At 46.3% G+C, this 13,375-nt stretch overlaps 1 non-coding gene across 1 annotated transcript; it reads right to left on the bottom strand.

Annotated features, from left to right (window-relative positions):
- Positions 1-250: 250 nt before the first annotated feature.
- ccdc120a (coiled-coil domain containing 120a) lies at positions 251-10,297 on the bottom strand. The gene is made up of 11 exons (XR_007813505.1): positions 10,013-10,297; positions 7,744-7,896; positions 7,539-7,653; positions 7,315-7,442; positions 7,037-7,150; positions 5,967-6,108; positions 5,776-5,832; positions 5,017-5,116; positions 3,790-4,546; positions 3,148-3,418; positions 251-3,063 (listed from the first exon to the last, which is right to left on the bottom strand). It is a non-coding gene; the product is annotated as a coiled-coil domain containing 120a (transcript).
- Between the last annotated feature and the right edge of the window lie 3,078 nt (positions 10,298-13,375).

Genomic DNA, 13,375 nt, shown 5'->3' with positions numbered 1-13,375 from the left:
ACCTCCACCTGCCCGAGTCAGTTTAAAATAAGGTCAGGTGTGGGTGATGAAATAGTAGGTCTGATTCTTAATATTTACCTGTTTATTATTTACATAATAAAACTAATTTATTTCTTACTGACAGATGTTTGTTGTAGTTTGAGTCACAGACCAGCAAGTGTCACGGTTTTCTTCTGCTCAGGTGTGACTGTGGGGTAAAGACACAAGACAGCGCCCCCTGCAGGTCAAATATCCACCAACACTGTCAGTCTGGATTGAAGCGTGAAGAGAAAACTTTATTTAAAAACAGTCTGTTTACAGTGGTTTATTTACAGGAGGGTGAAACAGCAGAAAGTTCAGTGAAAAAGTAGAAACAGTCAGAGATTAAAGTCCAAAAAGATAGAAAATGATTTTTAGAAACAAAGACCGACTGCACAGAGTGCACCTGAACGCACCACAGCAGAGACACACAGCTGAGTTAATACTGCTCCAACAGAGTACTGAACAGGTCAGGGCTGAAGTTCTGAGGACACAGAGGTGCTCACATGACTCTGTGGTCACATGACACTCCTGAACATGAAACATGACAAATCAAGGAGATGGAGATGGAGGTGGAGGAGATGGGGAAGGAGTCTGGACCTGAGGCCTCTGTAATCCCAGCTCCAGCCCTGAATACTACAGAGTACTACACAGAGGTACCGCAGTACTCGGGCTGAAACTTTATTTACTTAATGTTTGTGTTTCGTCCTGACGTCTGTTCTGCTTTGGTGTGAGACTCGAGAGGTGCATGCTGGGACTGAAGCCGCTGTCACATGACAGCTGTCAATCAACCTGAGTGACTTCACCAGGAAAGACTTTACCAGGACTTTCCTGGTAAAGTCCAGTCCTGTCGGGGGGGGGGGGGGTTCTGGAGGTGGGCGGGGCTATTTCACGTGAATAAAGCTCAGGTGTTTTTACTGTTGCTGCTGTTTGAGATGACACCTGTGTGACATCACTGACCAGGCGTTTCCAGCGTCTGTCATGTGACCACGGCTTCGTTGGGAGGGAGCTGGAGGTCAGACGGTTTCTGTGACACTCAAAGACCTGATTCTGTAAAACTGATCTCAGAACAGAGGAGACAGAGTTTTTGGTTTGAGAACAAACTGATGACAGGAACAAAAACTGATCAAACGCTGAGCCGGAGTCAGCGACAAACAACAACAACAACAACAACAACAATAATAAATACTGTGATCAGTGGAGGAGCTGATCTCAGGGCAGTTTCCTCCGCTGACTTCATCTCATACGTTTTATAAAAGTGTTCACAGCTCAGTACAAAACAGATCATTTCAGTTGATCAATAAACCAATCAATCACAAAAGAATCAATCAACACTGTGACATCGTCGTCTGATTGTCGCTGCTGAGACACAGAGATCCTCTTATTGCTCTCAGACTGAATCTGGATCTGGATTCTGAGGCTGATTAGACACAGGAAGTTTAAAATAAAAAACTTTCAAAATAAAATATTCACATGTTGATTCAGCTGATCTGAGATCAGTCAGAGTGTTGGTGCAGCAGCTGCTGATCCACAGCATCAGGAGCCTCAGATCTGCTGGGTTTATCTCTGACCTTTGACCTTTGACTTTTCTCTGACCTCATCTGATAATAAATAAAAAGTCTTTCTGTGCTGAGAAACTGATGTGTCTGTTAATCAATGAATGTGCAGATTAATCAATTGTAATGTAGCGCACACAGCGGCCATGTTTGTAGTTCTTTTTCTGAAAAGAACAGGGCTAATGCTGCATTCAAGTTTCTCTCTGACCCAACCCCGACATCAGAATCCAAGATGGCTGCTCCTCACATCAACAGCAGTGAACTCTCTGCTGGTGTTCTTCAGGTGGAGCAGATCTGGTTAGAAGTTGTCTATAAAAGCTCTGAGAGTGTTCATGTTTCTCTGACTTCTCAACTGGAACGCCATCCCAGTTCAGAATTGAACTTAGCATAACGTAGTGTACAGATTTGAGCACAGGGCGGCCATGTTTGTAGTTCTTTTCATGAAAAGAACAGGGTTTAAATGTTGGTTTCATTTCCCATCTCCTGAACACAGGAAACACTGGTGGAGCTCAGAGCAGGCTAGCAGGCTAACAGGCTAACAGACAGGTGTGGGGGTGTCACCTGTTGAAGGTGACTCAGTTGTAAATAAACATCATGATGAACCAACGCTGCTGTGACCTTTGGTTTGGATCCTACAGTTTGTACATGAGGCTCCTGATGCGGTTTGGGTTCTGACTGGGTCTGGGAACGGTTCTGACTGAGACCCGTTCTGTGTGAGCAGACATGTTCAGTCTTCAACAGGAAGCTGAGTCTTCATGTTTAGTGCAGAGACGCTGAATCCAGGCTGTGAAAACACCTGGAGGATCTTCAGCTGCTGGTTTCTGAAGGACTCACCTGAGGGATCGAACAGGTCACCTGATCAGTTTTATAAAAGTTCATCTTCAGACTTTAGAAACTGCTGGTTGGCTGGACTGAGCTGGTGATGTCAGAGTGCTGCTGTCCTCAGAGAGAGAGAGAGAGAGCGCATCATCACCATCTTCATCTTCATCACTGTCTCTGATGAGTCCTGATTGTCTGAGCAGAGTCTGAGACGTCCTAGAAAAGTTAAAAATGTCAGAAGGAAAGGGAGGGAGGGGGAGTCGGTTTGTTGATTTCCATCCCTGATACAAACACCAGATCATCTCCTGTGAGACCTGGTCCTGGTTTGTTGTGGTTTATCCAGTTTCCTCCACCTGAGCAGTGACATCATCATGGTGGACGGGGTCTCGGGAGAAGAAGGTGGAGGATCTCCAGCAGAGCAAGAACATCTACTGGGACCAGGACCTCTGCCCATCTACAGGTGTGTTTGATTCAGTCACCTGGACACACAGGTGGTGGTTGATCCCAGGAAGCCAGCCTGTGATTGGTCCATTCACCTGTCTGCGAGTGTCCTGATTGGTTGGTGAGTCAGACAAGGGTCCCTGGAGACGGCTGGTCCACAGGTAAGTCTCTGAGAAGAACTTCCTGTTTCTGAGGGAAGGAGTCGTGGTAGAGAGGGCCTTCCACAGACCTGAGAGAAAGAGAGAGAGACAGAGGTGGTCAGGTACAGGCTCAGGTGTTCTCATAGCACCTGGACAGGTGAGCTGCCTCCTACCTGCCGTGCAGCGGGTGTCCGTGGAACGTGGCTGAATGCGGCAGCGTCTGTTTGTGATGCGATGGAGCATGATGAGTCGTCTCTGTTGACAGCTGGGTGATGCTGTGAGTCGTCCGTCTGCGCTGCAGAGCTCCGCCTCCACCTGCCTGACCTTTGACCCCGCCGTTCAACTTAGTGGAGAGCCCTGTGGTGCCACCTGTGCTCACCTTTACATTGGCCTGGTTTGGGTGGGTGGAGCCTATGGTGTTCCTCAGGTACCAGTCCCTCAGACCTGTCGACCAGAGATCAGAGAAGTTACAGGTAAGTTTACCTGAGTCACACCTGAGAACGATCCAAACCTGGTTTTACATCAAATATGAATCAGTTTTAGATTCAGAATCTAGACCAGGCCAGACCCAGGACCAAAGTAAGGTCACAAGGAGTCAATCCTGCAGATATTCCAGCCCTGAGCACTTCAGATCACCTGGATCAGGTGTTTTCAGCCAATCAGGAGTTCACACTGTGTAGACTCAGGTGAGGTGATCTAATTTCATGTGACTTCATGTCCTGCTGAACTCAGGTGTTTAAGGTGGATTTGGGTGTTTCAGGTGGACTCAGGTGTTTCCAGGTGTTCCTCTGCTGTGTGATAGAGTCGATTCTTACCCTCCAGGGCGAGGGCCTTGTGCAGGCTCCTGGTGGCCTCCTCCAGCTGGGCGTCCTGGTTGGGGGGCAGCTGTGGGGGTCGGGGGGGCAGCAGGTGGGGGTGGGGGTCTGGCTGGATGGCGGACAGAGGAGGATTGTGGGTATCAGACTGGCTCTGCTGCACTGGGAGGAAGGGGCCGCAGGATTTGGTGCGGGTCACTTTGACTCGCCACTGGTCACCATGGTTACCACGGTAGGTGGGCGGGGCTGCAGACGGCTGCTGGGCGGAGTAACCGTTGTAGAGCAGCTGGTGCTGCGACGTGATTGGCTGCCTGCTGTTGGTCTGGGACTGCTGTCGCTGCAGCTGCTGCTGTTTGCCCCAGACGTAGTCCAGCAGGACCTCACTGTACCCCCCCCCCCTCTTTCTGCTCTTCCCGCCCCCTCCCCCCTCCCTCCCCCCTCGGCCAGTCTGGTGTTCGTTCTTGTCAGCGTCTCAGAGCTCCTGAACGCTCCGGCGACATTTGTTCCTCTGGACCCGGAAAGACCATTTACCCACAATCCTCCCTGCTGTGGCCCCCCCTCCTCCTCTGGGGGGGAGACGCGGTCCAGGAGGCCGTCAGAGCTGTTACTGCGACGGGCGGCGTTCACCCTCCCCTCACCTGCCGCTCCGAGATCAGAGGGGCCAGAGGAGGAGGAGGAATCCTGAGAGCGAGGGGGAGGGTGGGAGGGAGGCAAGGGGAGGGGCTTGTGAGTCTGAAGAGTCTCTGGATGATCAGACCTGAAAGAGAAGAGGGACAGGCTGATCCAGACAGAGCTAAAAGCACATTAGAAACAATTAGATCAATTAATCCATTAGTGATTGAGTAATCGAGTAGTTGTGGTAATCTGTAACTTAATAATTGTTTACTTTGTTTATCATGTAAAAGCATTTCATAGTTTTAGTTTGTGATCTGATTTTTAATTATTAACATTTTAATATTTGGTTTCACTTTTACTTTTAATACTTAAACTACATTTTCCAGATTATACTGAAAGACTTCAGTAACACTGTAACTTCTTGTATTATCAGGTACTTTTGCTTCTGTGTATTTCCTGGAAGAGTAGATCTATGGAGTCATGTTTCAGAGTTACACAAGTGCAAAGAAAACTCACTAACATACTAAATGTCTAAGCTAACAAGCTAAGCTAACATGCTAAATGTCTGAGCTAAGATGCTAAGCTAACATACTAATGTGGAGGTGAATGTACCTGTTGTGCAGGGAGTTCCTCCTGGTTTTGTTCTGGTAGAAAACCTCAACTGGAGAACCAGCAGAGACCAGCGGTGGGCGGCATTGAGAAACACTGTCATCTGACAGAGACACAGAGAGTCACTGAGCTGCAGCACAACAACAACAACAACAACAACAGCAACATGTAAACAAACATAAACGGACTCATGTTAGAGATGTTCACACAGTCTGAAAAAAAACATTATGTTATATAATGTTTTGTCTGCCTGCCTGTCTGTCTGTCTGTCTGTTTGTGTTGGTGGAGGTGTGGCTCTGCTCAGTCTGAGTTCTGGAGGATCAGAGCTCTGAACCATGAACCAGGTTCTGAGGTCATACAGGTGACTTCAGGTGTAACTCTGAGTCAAAAGAAGAACTGATGAGGACTGAGGAAGGGAACTGAAGTGTTCAGAGAATCTGACTGCACTGACACCAACAGGTGTTTTTTAAACCAACTTTATTTATAACACATGGAGACGAACAGTGACAGACTCAGAGCTGTATGCTACAGTTCAACCAGGCGTCTTGTCCAACACTGATGATATAATAACATGAAGGAAAATACAAGTTAAATAAAGATAATAAAGGAACTGTGTGATGGGTCCAGACGCTTTGATCCACAAACTGTTGAATATTTCATCATGAATAAAACTACCAAAGTAAAAGCAGAGAGATGTTGTTTCCTGTCTGAGCCAGCAGGGGGAGCGGCAGCTACAGCGCTCTGTGTGTCTGTGTGTGTTACCGTTGTCGTGTCCTGTTGAGTCTGATGTCGAGCTGCTCTCTGACCTCACTGTGTCATCTGGAAACACACACAGAGAGTTTCAGAATAAAAGCAGGAAGAAGCAGATTTCCTCAACTTCCTGAAACAAAGGCTTCTCATCTGCTGCCAGCTGAGAGAGTGTGTGTGTGTGTGTGTGTGTGTGTGTGTGTTACCTGTGTGACAGCCTCTGTGTACAGTCCTCTTGCCGTGGTGTGTGTGTATCTGAGTGTGTGTGTTGTGTTCAGGGTCATTGTGTTTCCTCAGAGTGGCGCTGAATAAAGTTTTCTTCGGCTTCGAACGCTGAGAGTCGTCCTCCTGCAAACACACACACACACACATTATTTATTTAAATAAATAGTTTGATCCTCATCTGTGGACCTGGACCTGCTCTCACTTAGCCTCCTCAGGTTCTGGTCTGGTTCTGAGGTCTGGATCAGTCCAGGACTGAAACAACAGCTGAATCTACAGCTAGGCAATAAAACAATATCGATATATATCATGATATAACTTTTCCTTGATAGACATTCAAAACATGGCTGATAACAACGTGGATAGAACTCATTCCACCTGTGTTCTGACAGACAATATGAAAAGCCAATGATAATGAGGATAGTGCAGCACTGAACCAATCAGGAGGCTGGAACAGAGTTAGAGACAGGTCAGGTTAGGTTGACGCACACAGCACAGAGCGCAGGAGTAAACACAGGTGCTAATGTTTATAGGAGCGAGATAGAAGAGAAAATGACAGAAAATGTTAATGAAAACTCGAGCAACAGCGTTACTGAAGAAGACGCCCCAGCGGGCACAGCCCTGAATGACAGAGGACTGACAGGTAGAGACATACACAGCTAATAAACTCTGTGGGATTTGGGCCAGTAGAAGATACAAATACAAACCTGACTTAACGTTAGCTACTACTCTCTCTCTTTGTCTCTCTCTCTCTCGGCTCAAACGGGTATTTTGCAAATTTATAACAGGCTATTGCAGCAGCAGCAGTAATTCAAGTCGTCACTATAAAATATACAGCAGAGACACTGCAGACATAAAGTTGGCGTCTTGATCACAGCTCAGTTCTCTCAGCCATTTGTAACTCGTCATTTCACTGACAATAAATAGAAAAACTCCATCATGTTTTACTGAAGCTCGACTTTCAAAACTCAAATCACAACATCAGAAACATCACAGATCTCAGACCACAGACCAGATCACAGGTCACAGGTAGATGAACTCATCAGCTGCTCACCTCTGCTCTACACTTCCTGTTTCCGTGACGGGACGCTCCCCCTCTCCGTCGGACAGAGGGGGGTTTCTCTCCGGCCTCCAGGGGGAAGTCACTGGGCACCGCACCTGTCAGCTCCTGACCAATGAGAGTGCAGGAAACATGTCACACCACCCTTACTTATGGGAGTCAGAAGACCCAGGACCAGACGGGTCCAGGAACAGATGGGACCCTGACCAGGATAGTTAGCTGTGATTGATGATCCCTCTCTGGGGGTGGGGCCTAATGATGACATCACTCACCGCCTCCTGCAGACAGATGCGTCTGAGCTCAGCCAATCGTGTGCTCAGCAGCACCTGTAGGCTCCGCCTCCTCTCCTGCAGCTCTGCCATTCGCTCCCTCTGCTTCCTGTCCGGACAGGTGAGAGGGTCTGCACACACACAGGTAACACACATCCACACAGAGTCAGTGACAGACCTCAGATCAGCTTCTGTCTCAGGTCTTAAATGCTGTTGTTTGTTCTCACCAGGTGCTGGAATGAGTTGACCTTTGACCTCCATGGCAGGTGTTTCCCATGTGACCCCTCCTCCTCCCTCCTCACTGCTGGACTCCTGTTCTCCGCCCCACACACACTCACTCACCTGCACAACAGGAAGTCATCATGACACCTTGTAATGAATCAAACACACCTGGACCCACACACCCAAAACTGACCAATCAGAGCTTCTCACCTTGTAACTGGGTTCATAAGAGTTCCAGTAGTTCACTCCTGTGGCCATCCAACACCAGCACAACCACTGGTTAGCCGTTAACTGTTAGCCGTTAGCTGGCAGTGCAGGTGCAGTTCTTTGTCTTTCCAACAGGGGGAGTTAAACAGTCGCAGCCTAAGAAGAAACAGAAGAAGAGTCAGCTTCATCAGGAAACTCCTCATCCCCAGTTTAATAAAACAAATGAAGACGTTGTGGTCACATGACGTCAACGTCTCCACCACTAAGCTTCCAACTGGTCATTTCATTTAGCTCTGAGCTCTTCTACAAAAGCCTTTCTTCTTAGAAAGTTAGTGAGAGTTTGAAAGAGCGTGAGTAGAAACACAACGAGGCTGTAAAGGTGGACTGGTGAGTAGATGGGTTTTCATGTTAACGTCCCCGACAACCTCTGTAGTCTCATTTAGACACTCGTTAGCAACCGCCTTTTTTAAGACACGTAAAAGCTTCAAACATCAGGAGTGGGGGATTTACTGACCCATTTTATGTCGGAGAATAAAACCTGAAAATGTCTTGAGCTTGTGTTAAAACCACAGACCTTATTTCAGACATTTAACCAGAAACACACTGACAACAGGAAGAGCTAACATGCTAACATGCTAACTGACTTCCTGGTCTTAACTCTATGTTGATATGGGATGGATTAAAGTTTTTCCTGCAGACACGAGTTCAGATTCTGTGTCTCAAAGGAACTGACAGCAGCAGGTTTATCCGTCTGATTCTGCTCTGAGATCTGTTTTCTGTAAACAGACAGATGAACACTGCTCCATCCACAGCTGCCGTCTTCATTTCTCTTTGCTCCTCAAGTTTTAAACTGTCTCTTCAGTCTGAATCAGATCTGAACTCTTAGACCTGGTCTGAGGTTTTGGGTCCAGCAGCAGAGGACTCAGAGTCCAGGACCTGGTGTCCTCTGACATCCCTGAGAACAGGACGTGGAGCTCAACAGGAAACAGGAAGAAGGAAACCAGCGATGAAAAAAGAGGAAATGAGTGAGAGGCTAAAACCAGGATGAGCCAGGTTCTCACAGTTACTGACAGAGTAATCTATTACTTTACTCTCTGACAGCAGAGAAAATATATGTGTTATTAAACTGATCTGACATCAGTCACACACAGACCTGCAGTCTGTAAACAACAACAACAGAGAGCAGATAACAACAATAAGCAATAACAACATGTTAATAAACCCTGAACCTCAGACTCTGTGTCCTGAGTCGAGTTCAGACCTGCAGCTTCAGTCCTGCCTCTGTCTGCAGACCTTCACTGAGCCGCTCCAACATTCATCAATACACACTGATCAGGATGTATGGGGGGGGGTTACTCTCACCTCTCCTCCCCCCTCAGGTGATGCAGGTCTGTGAACAGCTGATCTCTGTGCTGATAAAACCTGGTCCCTGGTTCTCGGTCCTAAAACCTGGTTTATATGTCCTCTCTGCAGTTCCACCTTCACACCACCAGGAGGAGTCACACAGAGATCGCACAATATTAACGTTGAGAATGCAATCGAATATTTAAGTGGTTTAAACGTCAGTGTGCTGAGTTTCTTCATGTCAGAGGAGGAGGAGGTGATGAACCACTAAACTGAGAGACAGGTACAAACCAACCAATCACGGTCGTGGAGGTGGACATTGGACCTGGATCTGGACCTGGACTGAAGTCCCAATGGTCTGAAACCTACATCATCACCACATCAACATGATGTAAATGTGATGTAAACACAAAGTAAACATGAAGTAAACAAACACGATGTAAACCTGAGGCCTATACTACGTTTTCTTTATGCTCCACATTTTCCATTTTCACTCTCAGTTATTTTAATTTGTATTTTTTTCTCACAGTCCAGCAGCAGAATTGAGCATCATTAGTGTTGAATATTATCGATGTTAATAATCCTTTAAATAGGGGGTGTTATTGTCCTGAAAGACAATATAATGTGACAGGCTGTTGTAATTGTAGACTACAGACCAAAACATGCAGCATTAATGATGGAAATATGAATGTGAACCTGTTTCTATTTGATCCAGGTTCAGATGAACTGAGTCTGAACTCCAGAGAAACTGAACAAACATTAACAACGTTAAAACAACATTAAACAAACGTTATGGAAACATAATTCAGGACAGAATAAAAACTCAGAGGCCTGTAGAGACACAACTACACAACAAGAAAACACAACAACACAACAACAAAACACATGAAGCAACAGCTGTAAATCAGAGCAGCAGCTGTTTAAATACCTGGACAGTCTGAACCTCCGGTCTGAAACAGCCGCTGATTGCCAGGTTAAATCCGGGATTGATCCGGGATTAAACCAGGATTAAAGCAGGATTAAAGCGGGACGTGTCGTTGTAGTTAAACAGAGTAAAGTTGTGTTGCTCAGTGAGTCGCGGGGTTCTCTCCTCAGTCTCTGTCCACAGACTCACCCTCACTGCTGCAGCTGCAGACTCACACCGAACACTTCCGCTCAGCTGTTTCAAAATAAAACGGCGCTAACAAAATAAAAGCCCTGCAGGAAGCTTGATGTGATTTCTGTCTTTAAACATGTTTGATCAAAGAATCAAAGTCAAAGCTGAAGATGAGTTTTTACTCTCAGATCATCAGACTGTTGATTTAAACTGAGGGAACACAAACTTTTATTTTGGTAACAGCCGCAGTTTGAGCTGTTTCCTCCTCACAAGGTTTAACATCAGAACAATGGGACCCCCCCATCTTTGTTATTCAGACTCCTCCTGTGCTCGTGCTCAGCAGGAGGTTCACACTCACACCTCAGGACCAGCACTCTGAGTTCTCCAAAGAACAGATTGTCCTCAGGTCAGATTACATCCTGAGAGTAATCTGTTACTCTCTCTCTCTGTGTGTGTGTGTGTCTCCCAGCTGTTTACTCTGAATCAGATCAGCTGATCTCAGGTCAGTTGTGTCAGTTCAGTGTCAGACCTGATCAGAACTGGTCCAGGTTTCCTTTTTTATCTCCTTCAGCAGAGAAGACACTGGAGTTTCCTTTAGCGGGTTAGGGTCAGGGTCAGGGTCGGGGTCGGGGTCAGGGTCGGGGTTACTGTTGATGTTTCCTGTGATTCTGTGTTGAACAGGAAACTTTATTGATCTGCAACAGTTTGTCTCTGTATGTCATGTGTTATGAACGTCCTCTTTCTCCTCGACCTGTTTAAATCTGTTTACTTCCTGTTGTGTGATGTTGTGATCTCTGATTGGTTTTCAGCAGCAGACTGGAGGAAGAGGTCCACCTCCTGTCTGTAACCCCATCCCCCCCCCCCCCCCCCCCCCCCCATCAGAGGACGTCCTGTAGCAGCTGAAGTTCAACCTGCTGAAGGCTCATCATCTGCTGAAGACTCCATCGCCTCCTCCATCACCTCCTCCATCACCCCCCCACACACATTTGCTCTCTACAGTTTAAATTATGTTTGTTTGTTATAAATATGTTTATGTTTGTTATAAATACAGAACTCTTGACTCTTTTACTTCCTGTTTTAACAAACAGCTTTAACTTCACCTGTGATTCATTATCTTTAAATCCTGTCTTGGTTTGTGTTGATGCTCAGACTGAAGCATCATGGGAGTTTAGCTTCATGATGTTTGATCATGTGATGACGAAGGCAGCGTCCTGCAGCTGGAGCAGGTCCTCACAAAGACAGTAAAACAACATGCACACAGATCCTGAAGAGGAAACACATCAACTATTAATGAAGCTGCTGCCTGAGTGCCTCTGAGCAACACACACACACACACACACACACACACACACACACACACAGCCTGTGTGTGTGTGTGCAGGATGAATGTAGGTCAGGCAGATTCTCCGCATGGCAACAATGTAGAAAATCCCAACTCTGAATACTGGCACCTGATTGGCTGAGAGCTCCAGCCAGGCAGCCAATAACCTTTCAACCCCAGGGGCGCTCTCTGTCTGTGTGTGTGTGTGTGTGTGTGTGTGTGTGTGTGTGTTACTCTCACACACTGGAGCATGGTGTTCAGGTGACATCACAGTGACATCACAGACACAGCAGGTGAGTGGGCGGAGCCACAGACCAGAGTCCTGAATGACTTTATCAGTTCACTACGACTCCCAGAGTGCACTGCTGCAGGAGCCATCCAATCAGAGCTCAGAGCCTGTTGCCGAGCAGCTGATGGAGAACTCAGTCTGGATCAGATCTGGATCAGATCATCAGTTGATCATCAGGTACCTGTGATGTCACAGCTCAGGGCTAAGGTGTCTCCATAGCAACAGCTGAGGCTAATGGGTAATGTAGTTTTTAAAGCCTAAAACATCTGTTTAATCACAAGAGAGAAACATCTCTGTTTTTATTTCACCGGTCAAACTGAGACCTGCTGGATCTGAGACCAGAACCACACAGACCAGAACCACCTGCAGGTCCTGTACACCTGGACTGCTCCGTGATTGGCTGTTTATCAGTGAAATGAATCCTGGGACATTAACACAGTCTCAGGTTTGATTTTCTCCTCAGTTCAAAATAAAATCCAGACCCTGAACTCACCACAGACCAGAACAAGGACCAGGTCTGATCCAGGATCTTTCTACATGAAAAAAGTAAATAAAACAGCTAAAATCAGCTGATCCATGTAAACAACAACAACATCAGAGCTCTGTTCCATGAAGCAGGATCAGTGGTTACCATGGTACCTTCAGGTGTAACTCTGGGTTTTCAGTCTGACGATGGTGGTTCACTTGTTATGGCAGTAAATCTCCATGGTAACTGATGCTGAATGGCTAACCTGCTCCAGGTTCACTTCAGAGGATCAGATCAAACTACTGACCAATCAGATGACTGGAAAACTGTGGTCATCATTTGTGCAGGATCCTGACAGGAACAGAGTTTCCAATAAAGATCAATAGATGTTTTTATAGATCAGTGAATGGTTTTGTTCCAGTCTTTGTCCACAACAGAGCTTCTAACAAACAGAGAGTTTCTCCCACTGAATGATCACACACTGACTGTTAGATCTTCATGTTGATTTTCTCTTCACACTGTTGAAGATTTCTGCTGATTCTAAATGAACATTTCAGTCAGATGGAGCTCAGACATGAACTCTCTCCTCTCCTCTCTGCTTTGGCAGCAGAAACACTCTGACATTACTGTCACTGTTTATCTGCATCACATATTCACACTAACTCACAATAAACCACCATCACACTAAGGAGCACAAACACTCACTCACTGAAAACACTTGGACTTATTTACAATAAATCCTCAGCCTGACTTTGATCACTGCTGATTATTTCTACTGTTTCTATTCTAGTCATGTGATCATATTGTTCACATTTCACCTTGTTAAATGTCATGTTAGGACGTGGCTGGAACTGAAACCACCTGCAGCTCTCAGCCTGACTTCTCATAGAATATTAGGTTCCTTAATCATGGTTCTGACAACGCTGCTTCAACTAACAACTCCACCTCTTTACCATGAACCATCAGGAAATCCTGGGTCACTGAACCCGGTGATAACCAGGTGATAACCAGCTGATAACCAGCTGATAACCAGCGTCTCAGCTTCAGTTAATGTGACAAAATCCTCAGATTAAATTAATCTGATTAAACACTGTCACAACCAGAGGCGAGGGCCCTTAA

This window comes from Lates calcarifer, linkage group LG6 (assembly GCF_001640805.2).
Source record: "Lates calcarifer isolate ASB-BC8 linkage group LG6, TLL_Latcal_v3, whole genome shotgun sequence".
Classification (NCBI taxonomy): Eukaryota; Metazoa; Chordata; class Actinopteri; family Centropomidae; genus Lates; species Lates calcarifer.
The sequence above is the reverse complement of the archived record's forward strand: the minus strand, read 5'-3'. Positions and strand labels throughout refer to the sequence as shown.